This window comes from Bison bison, unplaced genomic scaffold, assembly GCF_000754665.1.
Source record: "Bison bison bison isolate TAMUID 2011002044 unplaced genomic scaffold, Bison_UMD1.0 scf7180017864276, whole genome shotgun sequence".
In the NCBI taxonomy this organism is placed as follows: domain Eukaryota; kingdom Metazoa; phylum Chordata; class Mammalia; order Artiodactyla; family Bovidae; genus Bison; species Bison bison.
The window spans coordinates 884,813-897,444 of NW_011494848.1; the positions used below are offsets into that span (position 1 = coordinate 884,813).

Consider the following 12,632-nt stretch of genomic DNA (forward strand, 5'->3'; position numbering starts at 1 on the left):
CAAAGACATACTCAAGGGCCCAGGGGGAGGAGTGCTACAGACAAAATATAAGTGTATGGAAGCCCTTTAGAGGTTAATTTGATGCAAGAGGGTTTTCAATAAGAATAAGAGGATTGTTGTTGTTCAGTAGCCAAGTCGTGTCCGACTCTGTGACCCCATGAACTACTGCACTCCAGGCTTCCCTGTCCTTCACTCTGCAGAGGAATGAATTAGTCTAGGTCCAGCAGCTAATAGAGGAAGAGCTAACATGAGAATCATGCATTCCTGGCCTCCTGTGCGCTTTCATAAGGGACTATAACTGATACTTTTGTGATGTGGAAGCTGTGAGCAAATTACCAAGCACGGAAAGAATTCAGGGGTCATGGTGTATGTTTTTTCTCTATATTCCTACTCCTGGGAGAGAGGCAGAATGGATCTGCCTTTTTGGATGCAATTAGGTGACTCTAAATAAATATATTCTTTCTAGAGTCTGGTTTTCATTATTTTTATATCCTCAGGCTCACAAGTCAGCTGAGGCAGAGATGTGGACAAAAAGACCTAATGGAAGGAATATGTTTACTTCTAATTTAGAATAAGAACAACCACACCCCCAAGATCAAACTTCATGGAAACTTCCACTGCCCTGCAGTAATGTATAAGAAAGCATTCTAAGAGATATTTAACATGCTCCTGAGAAAGGATTCCATATTCATACAGTGGGGATGGGCAGTGGGGGGATGTTTCATTTTATATCTTTGTCATGGAGATTCATGTCGTTCATAGAAAAGTCTTGAAGAGCTCTGAAAAAGATGTCTCCTTACCCTTAACCCAGTGTTTTGCAAATTTGTGTATTGATGGAAACTTTTACTCATGGAGTATCTATTATTACTGTACACAGAACACTTGGGAAATGCTGAGGTGAAGACTACTGACTGGGAAGAGAGGAGGTCTGGATTGTGGTCCTGGCTCTGCTGTAACTTGCATTTTTCATCTTCTTTGAACTTGAGTTTGCTCAGTTGCAAAAGGAGAGGGTTACAATCAATAATCTAGAGAGTGAAAAGGACTACCATTTATTGCACATGTACTCTGTGCCAGGCACTGACATGCCATCAGGGTCCTTAGAGGGGCCCCATGCTTGGTATTAGGAGATTCCCTGGTGGCTCAGAGGATAAAGCGTCTGCCTGCAATGCAGGAGACCCAGGTTCGATCCCTGGGTTGGGAAGATCCCCTGGAGAAGGAAATGGCAACCCACTCCAGTATTCTTGCCTGGAGAATCCCACGGACAAGGAGCCTGGCGGGCTACAGTCCACGGGGTCTCAAAGAGTTGGACATGACTGAGCGACTTCACTTCATTTCATGCTTGGTATAATCTGATATCATCATCTTGAAATTCTTTCTTCGTTCATTCATCCATTTATTTGGCTACATCAGGTCTTAGTTGTGGCATGTGGGATCTTCATTAAATTATGTGAGAGCTTTTGCTGTGGTTCAGGCTTTCTGGTTGTGCCACATGCGCTCAACAGTTGCAGCGCACAAGCTCCAGAGCACACGGGTTTCAGGAGTTGCAGCATGAAGGTTCAGCTGCTTCTCGGCATGTGGGATCCCAGACCGACCAGGGATCAAACCTGCATCCCCTGCATTGCAAGACAGACTCTTAACCACTGGACCACCAGGAAGTCCTTTGAAATTCTTAATAATTTTTAAACAAGGGGTTTTGCATTTTCATTTTGCACTGGATCTCATAAAATAATGTAGCAAATTTTGTAGCTTTTTCTGTGTGCATGTATATATGTGTATGAGACAGAGAGATTATATCTCTCATCTTTACCTCAGTCTAATATATGTGTATTAGTATTTGTAATATACAGATATCAGGGCAAACATTCTATAATTCTAAGATTCTTTTGTTCTTCAAGCTACTACTAGATCTATCTTACTGTTCAAATAACAGAATAACTATATTGATGCCACTCACTGTCTAAGTGAATATCTGGCTAAATGAATTAGTGACCAATGGACTAGATGTCTGTGAATGCTTGGCTAGATGACCGGGAATGTGTGAGTATAGAAGCTAGATAGAAGTGGAGTCCAACAAATCTGATTCTGCCATTTACTAACCATGTGACCTGGGGTTGACCCAGTTAAGTTTTCTTGGTCTCAGCCTACCTCATTGGTAGAGTGTGAGGGTTAAATGTAATATCAGGGGTCCTCAACCTCCAGTATCTAATGCCTGATAAGCTGAGGTGGAGGTGATATAATAATAATAGAAATAAAGTGCATAATAAATGTAATGCAGGAAAGCCCCTTTGCCCCTAGTTTTGATGTTCTCCAAACCATTCTCCATTCTGCCATGTAGTGATTTCCATGGGCATGATTATGTCATGCCCACAAAACTCCCCGAATCCTATTTCTTCCAGGATAAAATTTTGTACATCTTAGATATCATTCAAGGACCTCCTGTCATACAATCAGCAAAAACGAATAGAGGCAATATATTGGCAATTTCCTGCCAATCCAGTGGTTAAGAATCTGGGCTTCCACTGTAAGCGGTGTAGGTTCGATTCCTGATTGGGGAATAAAAATTCCACATGCCACAGAATACAGCCAAAAAAAAAAAAACGGAGCAGGAAGACCAGTTAGAAACTTTTTCACAAGTTAACCAAGTCAGAACTGAGGACTGGAACCAAAGAGGGGAGGTGAAGAGAAACAGAACAGCTGTGAGAAATTGGGAAGGAAGTCTTAGTGACTCATAGGATGTAAGTGCTGTTGAGAGAGGGAGGAAATTTCGAAGACTGGTTTGAGCAGGAATGAGATCCCAGTGGCAGCCTCTTTTCATAGGAATTTCCTCAGCTTATTAGTTTTGTGAAACAAAATCAAAGTGGCATAATTCCTCTAGTGCCACCCCGTCCAACCCCACTCTTGGCACTATCCAACACCCAAGTCAGATCTCTCAGCACAGATTAAAAAAAAAAAAATGTAATGCAGTTGAATCATCCTGAAACCATCCCCACCACCTTGGTCTGTTAAAAAATTGTCTTCCACGAAACCAGCCCCTGGTGCCAAAAAGATTGGGGACTGCTGTGCAATAGTGCATTGCCTAACACATGATAGTCTCTCAAAACATTATTCCTATTCTTTTATTAACCTACCCAGGCTAGATTTACTATTGTGATATCAGAGCTCCATGATATGTGGGAGACCAGATTCGATCACTGGGTTGGGAAGATCCCCTGGAGAAGGAAATGAAAACCCACTTCAGTATTCTTGCCTGGAGAATCCCATGGACAGAGGAGCCTGGTGGGCTATAGTCCATGGGGTCACAAAGAGTTGGACACGACTGTGCAACCAACACACATCAGAGCTCCAACTATTGGAACCCATTTAAATTGTTCAATAGCAAGTGCAAAGACATTAGATGTAGTTACTTTTTTTCTGAATCAAATTACATTTTATTTTTTCTAATTCAAATCAAATTTAACTTCAGCCTCACCTATCAGGTTGGTGGGACATTCAGTATCAGAACTTTTATGGGGATTAAAAAAAAAAACAAAAACAAACAAAAAAACACACCTTCAGGGCTTACCCAATCTAGAAAACCTGGGGAACTATCTTCAGTCCATTGAAGTTGTAGCTCATTTTTCCAAGTCAGATGTATCTCGCCCAGTTGCTCAAAGCATCTGATCATTCTGTTCTAAACCGAGTCCCCAAGAACTCTTGTATGCTCCCAAAGCCATGGCTTAGTGTTCATTCCTTGGGTGTGCTTGTAGTCACCGCTGCCAGAGACACTGGAAGAGAGCCAGGTTCAGGTCCGCACCTCCCCTCCATCCTCCTGCCTGTGTAGACTCCAAGTCTGCGCCTCTTTAATCTTCAGAGCTTTCCTCCACCCAAACAACCCAGCTCTGTCCTTTTGAGAATGTATATGTCGGAAACTCGTGAATAAAGCAAAAAAGAAGCAGTCTCACGGATTTAGAGAACAAACTAGTGGCTACCAGTGGGGAGAAGGAAGGGGGAAGGGTCATATAGGAGTAAGGGGGGAAAAGTTTTTATGGGATTACATGAAATTATGTGTGTGGAACTTTTAGAAATCATAAAAAGAGCTACAGATTTTAAAGAATTTTCATTCAATTAAAAAAAGAATACATTTTAAAAAAAAAAGGATGTATATGTTGGAAACAGAGACCTCTAAATGGTCCAGACCCTCCCTCCCCATTCCTCAAAGAAAGCCTCCCAGCCTACAAAGGACTAACTGTCCTTCCATAAAGGATATAGAGAAAAATTTTCTATAAATCTTTTCACTAAGTCCACACAGGAAAAAAAAATCATTGATTTAATTAAGCAATCATTAATTCACACACAATATTCTCAAACTTTTTCATGTTCTGTGTAGACTCCCATGACACCTTTCTCCCTTGGCCACTATAATTCACATGTAATCCTGTGTGTCTTTACTGTAAACTGGGGAAGCAGGGTGGGGAAGGAGGTGTGACAGGACTAGACAGGTTATGTTGCTGATTCTCTCCATTTCTGGGCAAGAATTGCAGCAGTCAACTGTTTGGACTTCCACATTTCTGATCTTTGGAACCCCGTGGGAACAATGAGAACAGTGGGTGGGAAAACATAGGTTTTGGAAGCTTTGATTTATGGGAACATATTTATATGTAACGGTATAGATGGTGACAGGGTATTGGAACAGGCTAGGACACTGAGGTTCATGGCGTAGATAAAAGAGAAGGAAGCATTGGACCAGCAGTTTCCCCCCTAGTGTAGACAGTTAGGTGGTGTCTGCCAAGTCAAGGGCAAAATTAGAATTTTGCTCTATGATAGCAGCAGAGCTATAGAAGTGTAGTGCTGGGCCCTCTAGTGGCCAGTTCTTATTCAGTGACCATAACTTGCCTTTTCCTACACTGCCAATCTCTTACCAGCTGCCTTATCTTCAATTTGGATTTGCTAGAACCACTAACTGCCTCCATCTATATTCTATCATCCCAGTTGTTTATTATTACTGACAACTACTTTGGACAGGCTCAGTGCCAGGGAAGAGTTCTTGAGGGAGAGATCAATTCCCTGGGAAATAGACTAAGGTGGAGAGTGGCTTGCAGGTCTTTTGGAGAGCGCTCTTGGGAGACACATCAATAAGGAAGTGAGGAAGCCAGAGTGGGCAGAGGGAGAAGCTAACCCACATTGTGGTTGCAACTGAAACCTCAGCTGATCCTCCTGGGAGTTCTGAAGCTGATATGGCTCCTCAGAGTTGTCCCAAAATGATACAATGGAACCAGATCTTTGTATCCTTGCATCAGTCTGTCACTGGTCATGAGTTGCTCCCCAGGAGGGGTCATAGCCTTGGATGAAAGGCTATGACCCTGTGCCCAGGAAAATGCACAGTGAGGGCTGCAGCTGTGAGTTGTCAGTAGCCCATGGTCTCAGCAGCTGGATGATGGGTGCATTGGCCCCAAAGATCTGGGCAGAGCACCACTATCTCCACTCCTGGGAGTTTGCAATTTAGGGAGTTCCTGAGTACTGTGTTCTTTTCTTTTGTCAATGATCCCTGATGCAGGGAGGAGAAGTCCAGAAACAGATGTCATGAGACACAGATTCTAGCACAGACTCCTGCTGCATGACCTTAAGTATGTTACCTAAAGTATCCGGGCCTCAGGGCTAGTCATATTCAATATGGTTCATAACAATCCTTACCATTCATATTTTACAAAGTGTTCTCACATCCACGGAATCCACCAGACCAAACTCTCTAAACCAAATGAAAGAAAGGAGATGGAAATGTCTTGAAAGGTTGGCTGCATTGTACACATACACATGTGCGAGATTATGTAGCACAATACTCATAATCATGCTGATTCTTTTCACCAATATTTATGGAGCATACACTTTGTGCCAAGCTTTAGCTTAGTTGATGAGGGCAGAGAGATGCATTAGCCATAGTTCCTGCTTGCACCTTTGCAGGGTTTCTAGGTGGGGAAAAGACATGCCTGGAGAATATAATGTGGTAAAAATGATCAAAGAATTGTAAGCAGGGCCATAACACGAATTAAAGAAGCCTTGACCTGTGCAGAGGAAGGGAGTTCAAAGTAGAGCTTCATAGGAACAGAAGAGTTTTATAGGTAGAAAACCTGAAGTGGGTAAGCTAATCCTTGCCCACAGAGTCTGTGCCTTTCACATTTGCTGTATTCTTTTGCCAAACACATTGCCTAACATCTTGGTACTTAATATATTTCTTGAATGAATGAATGATAAACCAAGAGCAGAAGTAAGCCTGTAGCTGTCCAACAGAGATCTTTTGAAATGTATTTAAATAATCTCATCCTCTCTGTAACTGAGGGAGAGTCACCAATGATTCACATTAGACCTTTTCTTGAGATTTAACGTTTCTAATCTCCAAGCAGATTCTGTGACTGGTCTTTTCTCTTGTCCCCAGTGTTGAGTTAGGGCAGTAGGGACTTAAGGACTCTCACCCAAAAGCTGTCCCAGTTGGCTTATTAGTCCTCCTAAGCACTATGTCGGGAGAAGGCAATGGCACCCCACTCCAGTACTCTTGCCTGGAAAATCCCATGGACGGAAGAGCCTGGTAGGCTGCAGTCCATGGGGTCGCTAGGAGTCGGACATGACTGAGCGACTTCACTTTTACTTTTCACTTTCATGCATTGGAGAAGGAAATGGCAATCCACTCCAGTGTTCTTGCCTGGAGAATCCCAGGGACAGGGGAGCCTGGTGGGCTGCCATCTATGGGGTCACACAGAGTCGGACATGACTGATGCGACTTAGCAGCAGCAGCAGCAGCAAGCACTATGTCAATGCCCTCTTTGTTCTTTGAATCATCTTGCTTGGGTGTAGAAAGAGTTAGGTGAGGACAAGCTCCTGGCTGCTCTGTACTAGAGCCAGGAAGGAGAGCCGAGAGGCCAGCCACAGAATCTGCTGGGAGATTAGGAATGTTTATTCTAAAAATCCTATGGGCAGAGGAGCCTGGAAGGCTACAGTCCATGGGGTCGCAAAAGTCAGACACGACTAAGCTGCTAAATCATCACCATGAGTCTCAAGAAAAGATCTAATGTGACTTTCAAAGGGACCAGCTATCGTGGGGAAAACATGGGCTTTGAATTTAGACAGGTCTGTGTTAAAATCTAGACAGCACTACATAATAACTAAGTGAATGTTAAGCTATTTCACCTCTGAGCTTGTTACTTTGTCTATAAAATGAGGTTAAAAAAATAATCACCTCAAGAGTTTCCCAGCACAGTGCCTGGCAGAGATAGGCTGCACATCAAATATAGTTTTTCTTCCCATTTTCTTTCCTGTTCACTAAATTTCTTTCTCTCCTGCTCCCAGACCTGATTCTCTGTCACAGTTTAATCACAGATAGGTTCTCTGGTTTCATCCAGGCAGATCATGTTCTTGGTTTCTTAGTGGCACCTGAAAGAGGATTCTTTATCCTACACAAAACTGGCTGAAAGCCTTACTTTGTCTATTTCCCCTTTGCCTAAACAAATATCTTGGGTATTACCACTCCAATGCCAGTAGAGACCAGACTCACCAGTGCAAAAGTCACACTCCCAGGACATGCTTAGTTAGACCTACAAGGCTCCCACCTGCACCCCTCAGAAAACATGATAGAATCAGAGTAAACAACATTTCTTCCTTCTTGGCAGGACTGAACATTTTGTTTCTTTTTTCCTTCTACATGGCATGTGGAACTTCCTGGGCCAGGGATTGAACCCATGTCCCCTCTAGTGGAAGCATAGTCTTAACTCCTCAACTATCAGGGAAGTCCAGGACTATACTTTTTTTGATCATTATCTGTCCTGAGGAAAGTGAGGAGGATGGAGTGAAGAACACTAGCTGTCACAAAATCCATTCTTTCTTCCATAGTAATTGAGGTTTGACTGGGACGTGACTGCCCAGATACGAACATCATTTGCCAGCTCCCCTTGTAGCCAGTTGTGCCTACGCTACCAAACTCTTGTCAAGAGAAGTGAGAAGATGGGATACAGGCAGCTTTTGCCTTGCTGGCTTAAATCTCTGGCCCTTGAATTCTGTTCTTTCTCTCTCCCCACTAACTATAAGTGCTTCTACAGAGTAAACTTGGAAGCTACATGCTGAGAATGGCAGTCATCATCCCCAAGTCCCTAAATGACCGCATAGAGGACAGCTATCCACCTACTTGGAATGCTGCCTTGGACCATACACACTAGAGCTTCTAATCAAATCCTGTCTCCAGGAAACCCCATGAATATGTCTCTCTCCCTTTTCTTAATCATCACATTTATAATTTCCCTACATTTTCTGACACTTAACTGTATTGTTTCCTACTTGGTTATTTCTGGTGTTATCTTGTTTTGTTCTTTATTCAGTGTGTGCTTCTTGGCTGTTAAGCTAGAAGATCCCAAGATGTGACACTTTGCTTCTGCTCCCATTTCCCCACCAACACAGCTGCTGTGGATGCTGACGGAGCCCCCATGCAGCCCCTTCTCCAGCTGCCGTGAGTGTTGGCTGTCATCAGCTCAGAGCTGCCCCTTCTCCAGAGTTTTGGTCTCAGACAGATGTAAGCATCTGTGGGAGGTTATGTGCTCCCTCTAGCATCCAGCGGTCAATGGTGAGTTACATGCAGTAGAAACAGTCACAAAAGGTAAGACTGATCCTGTGATGAAAATTAAGCTTTGAACCTTCCTGAGGAACTAGGCTGTTGCAAATCTCCAACCAAGCCAACTGCCCTAGGCTGCAATTGCTCTTTTCTCCAGAGACCTGCTCTCAGCTGATGGAACCTCCTTGTAAAACTCCTCTCATCCCCTCCTCACCAGGGTGGCCCGCAACCAATGACTGACTGATATGAGGCATGAAACCCCGTCCCCTCTTGCCTCTGCTGGTGCTGCTGCTGCTAAGTCGCTTCAGTCGTGTCTGACTCTGTGTGACCCCATAGACGGCGGCCCACCAGTCTTCCCCATCCCTGGGATTCTCCAGGCAAGAACACTGGAGTGGGTTGCCATTTCCTTCTCCAATGCATGAAAGTGAAAAGTGAAAGTGAAGTCACTCAGTTGTGTCCGACTCTTCGCGACCCCATGGACTGCAGCCTACCAGGCTCCTCCATCCATGGGATTCTCCAGGCAAGAGTACTGGAGTGGGGTGCTGTAATTCTGCCATGTGGTTTATGCTCCAGTTCCCTGTGTGTCAGGCCCCCGGGCTAGATGTGACCTGACACACACACTGTTTGTCTTGTTCCCTTTCTTTTTTACTTCACTCTTTCCATTGCCTGTTTCCCAAAAGTGCTCCCTCAGTAAATGCCTGTCTCAGACTCTGCTTGTAGGGAACCCAACTTCAGTCTACTGGTGTCAATACTCTGCCGTCATCTTCCCAAATCATTTTCCCATTCATCTCTGGGGACTGTTCAGACCCATGCTCTGGGCTGGGTATGCTATGGTGATGAAAGTGGGCTGAGGGGCTGACTGAACAAATGGGCTCTATTGAAGTAGCCGTAATACCTACTACATAGGATGTTGCGCATGCTCATTCGCTAAGTCATGACCAAATCTTTGCGATCCCATAGACTGTAGCTCACTAGGCTCCTCTGAACATGAGATTCTCCTGGCAAGAATACTGGAATGGGTTGCCATTTCCCCTCCTCCAGGGGATCGTCCTGACACAGGATCGAACCCACGTTTCTTGCATCTCCTGCATTGGCAGGCAGATTCTTCACCACTGTGCCGCCTGGGAAGACCCACAAAGGGTTATTATGAAAGTTTTAACAGTTAAATGCGTTAACGTCCTTAAAATGTTTAGGCCACAGTCGGTATCCTAAGTTCTCTTAAGTATTAGGGCAGGGATTTCTTTGATCTTCGTTTCCTTATGTATTTCAAATGTGCCTAGATGAGTCGATGGCACATAGTAGCCACTATGTGATTATCAAAGTTTTGCTTTGAAGGCTCGAGGTGATGTGCTGGGATCTGGCCAGCAGGGGGCAGAACCAGTGCAGCCAAAAAGAGCACGTGGGCTGAAGGAGGTAGTGGGATAGCTAGTGAGCTAGAGCTGAGGGGAGGGCCGGGGAGTACCTACATCATAAAATATTAGAATGTTTAAATTATACCTCAAAATTCTAGATTTCTATTTAGTCCAACCGTGGGTGTGCACAATGAAGTTTATTGAGCCCCGACTTTGTAAATCCATACAATTAAGTAGTTCTAGGCCCCAAGATCCCTGGAATTGCCCTAGTGTCTATAGCTCCTCTTTTGAACTGGTGACTACCTCATATTCCTCTCAGTAAATCCTCCATTGTGCGTATGCTAATGCACATTGGATTTCTGTAACTCGCATTCAATTTGTATTACTGTATTAAGCCCTGTGAGTTATAAGGACTGTGTGAAGGGGCATGTGTGTGTGCTCAGTTGTGTCCAACTCTTTGTGACCTGATGGACTCAGCCTGCCAAGCTCCTCTGTCCACAGGATTTTCCAGGCAAGAGTATCAGAGTGGGTTGCCATTTCCTTCTCCAGGGGTGTGAAGGGGAGTTTCCCCCATCGATGGGGACACTGAACTCCCAGTGCAGCCACTCTGGGCTGCTTCCTGCTCCATCCAACATCCATCTGACCGTGCTCTCTTCGGGGGGGGTGGTCTCACCACATTTCTGCCTCCAAGCTTCCTTGTTTCGTTCCCTTCATTCACTCTGTCCACTGAGATCTGTCCTGTTTCAAAGCCCAGTTCAAATCCTACCTTTCTGTGGCTCCTCTACATCTACTCAATCTCATCTCCCCAAATCCTGATAGCATCCATCACTTGACATTCATTCTCATACTTCATGGGATTCTGTATGTTATTTGGGTGTTTGGACTGGGTGGTCGCCAAAGTCCCATCCAGTTGTAGACTTCCAAGTCTGTTGTACACTCTTACATTACATCTTCTTAATCAGGTCTCCACCTTCTCCCTCAAGAAGATATGAAGAGAAGCTTGAGCACATGAATTTGCACGGAATCAACATAACTAACTGCTCAAGGGAGCGAAGGTGTTCTGTGATCCTCCATTCAAGGAACACACAGGCATTTATTTTTTCAAAGTGGAAGTAGCTCCCTCCCCCACACCTGACCTTATCATATAAGAAACATATTTATGGTCAAATAAATCAAATATTACATAAAATTTCAAAGTAGAAGGGGAAAGTCACCCATAATCCTCCTCTTCAGTGATAAGTGCTATCAAAATATTCTTTCAAAGTGTTTGCTGTACGCAAATATGTGTTTTGACAGGGCTTTCTGGAGACCCCATGGAGATCCCTTAAAAACAGAAATGAAACAGAAGAGTGGAAGGTTCCAGTCTGGGATTTGTAGCTTGCCACATTTGATGTATTCAGCTGAACCATGTGAAACTACTGATATTCGCTGTTTTTTAATCTACAAGCACAGCAGTTTTATATGATTCAAATCAATGTACATGAAACCTAGAATGTCAGATCTGATCAAGCACTTAGAGACTTTCAACTATTTCAATTTTCCTTCTATTTCACGGTTCTGAAGAAGGACAAGAGTCAGAAAAGTGTCTAGCCAGATCACACACCACACTGGTAGTAGAATCAGGGCTGGTTCTCTTTCCACTGAATCAAGTACCTGCTTCTTTTAATATGATATCTTCTAGGTGTAATAATAATTTTCTGGAAGCAAGATTTCAACTTGGTATCAGAAAATTTCTCACAGAATTCAATCAAAATGTTAGAAGCTGCCTTAGAGGTAGTGAAGTCCCCAGGACTGGCAATGGGACTGGGAAGGACAGGGGGACATGGCTGGAAGGGTACAGGAACCATGAGGCTTGACATTTAGGGTTCTGTACTCACATGGCTCCTTATTAAGGTCTTAGGAGGGGACCTAACAATGTATTAATATATGCTGATATGTTTTTGGAATATTTGCAAAAATAAGATATTTGAAAATTACTCTTCCTAAGGAGGACTCCCTAGAATTATGTAAATTTCAGGCCTAGATCCACTCTTAGGTAGCACAGAGTTTTGCAAAGCACTAGGCAAAGAGACCAAAGATCCTGGGTTCCAGTCATGGCACCACTCTGGCCCAAATTGGCAGAAGAGCATTTGCTCTGCTTCCCTCACAGAGGAGTAACATCACAAATGTTGAATGGGCTGAAAAACATAAAATGTAAACAACTATGAAAAAGCAGCATAACTTAGATTTCCTATCTGTGATATGGTCATCACCATAACACATCAAAAAACTGTGTCCTCAGGGTATTTTCAAAAGCAGAGACATTATTTTGCCAACAAAGGTCTGTCTAGTCAAGGCTATGGCTTTTCCAGTAGTCATGTATGGATTGGAGAGTTGGACTGTGAAGAAAGCTGAGCGCCGAAGAATTGATGCTTCTGAACTGTGGTGTTGGAGAAGACTCTTGAGAGTCCCTTGGACTGCAAGGAGATCCAACCAGTCCATTCTGAAGGAGATCAGCCCTGGGATTTCTTTGGAAGGAATGATGCTAAAGCTGAAACGCCAGTACTTTGGCCACCTCATGCAAAGAGTTGACTCATTGGAAAAGACTCTGATGGCTGGGAGGGATTGGGGGCAGGAGGAGAAGGGGACAACAGAGGATGAGATGGCTGGATGGCATCACCGACTCGATGGACCTGAGTTTGAGTGAACTCCGGGAGTTGGTGATGGACAGG

General features: G+C 43.9%; 1 non-coding gene across 1 annotated transcript; it reads left to right on the forward strand.

Annotated features, from left to right (window-relative positions):
* The first annotated feature begins 1,129 nt into the window (after positions 1–1,129).
* Positions 1,130–1,201, forward strand: TRNAC-GCA. The gene has a single exon. It is a non-coding gene; the product is annotated as a tRNA-Cys (tRNA).
* The last annotated feature ends 11,431 nt before the right edge of the window (positions 1,202–12,632 follow it).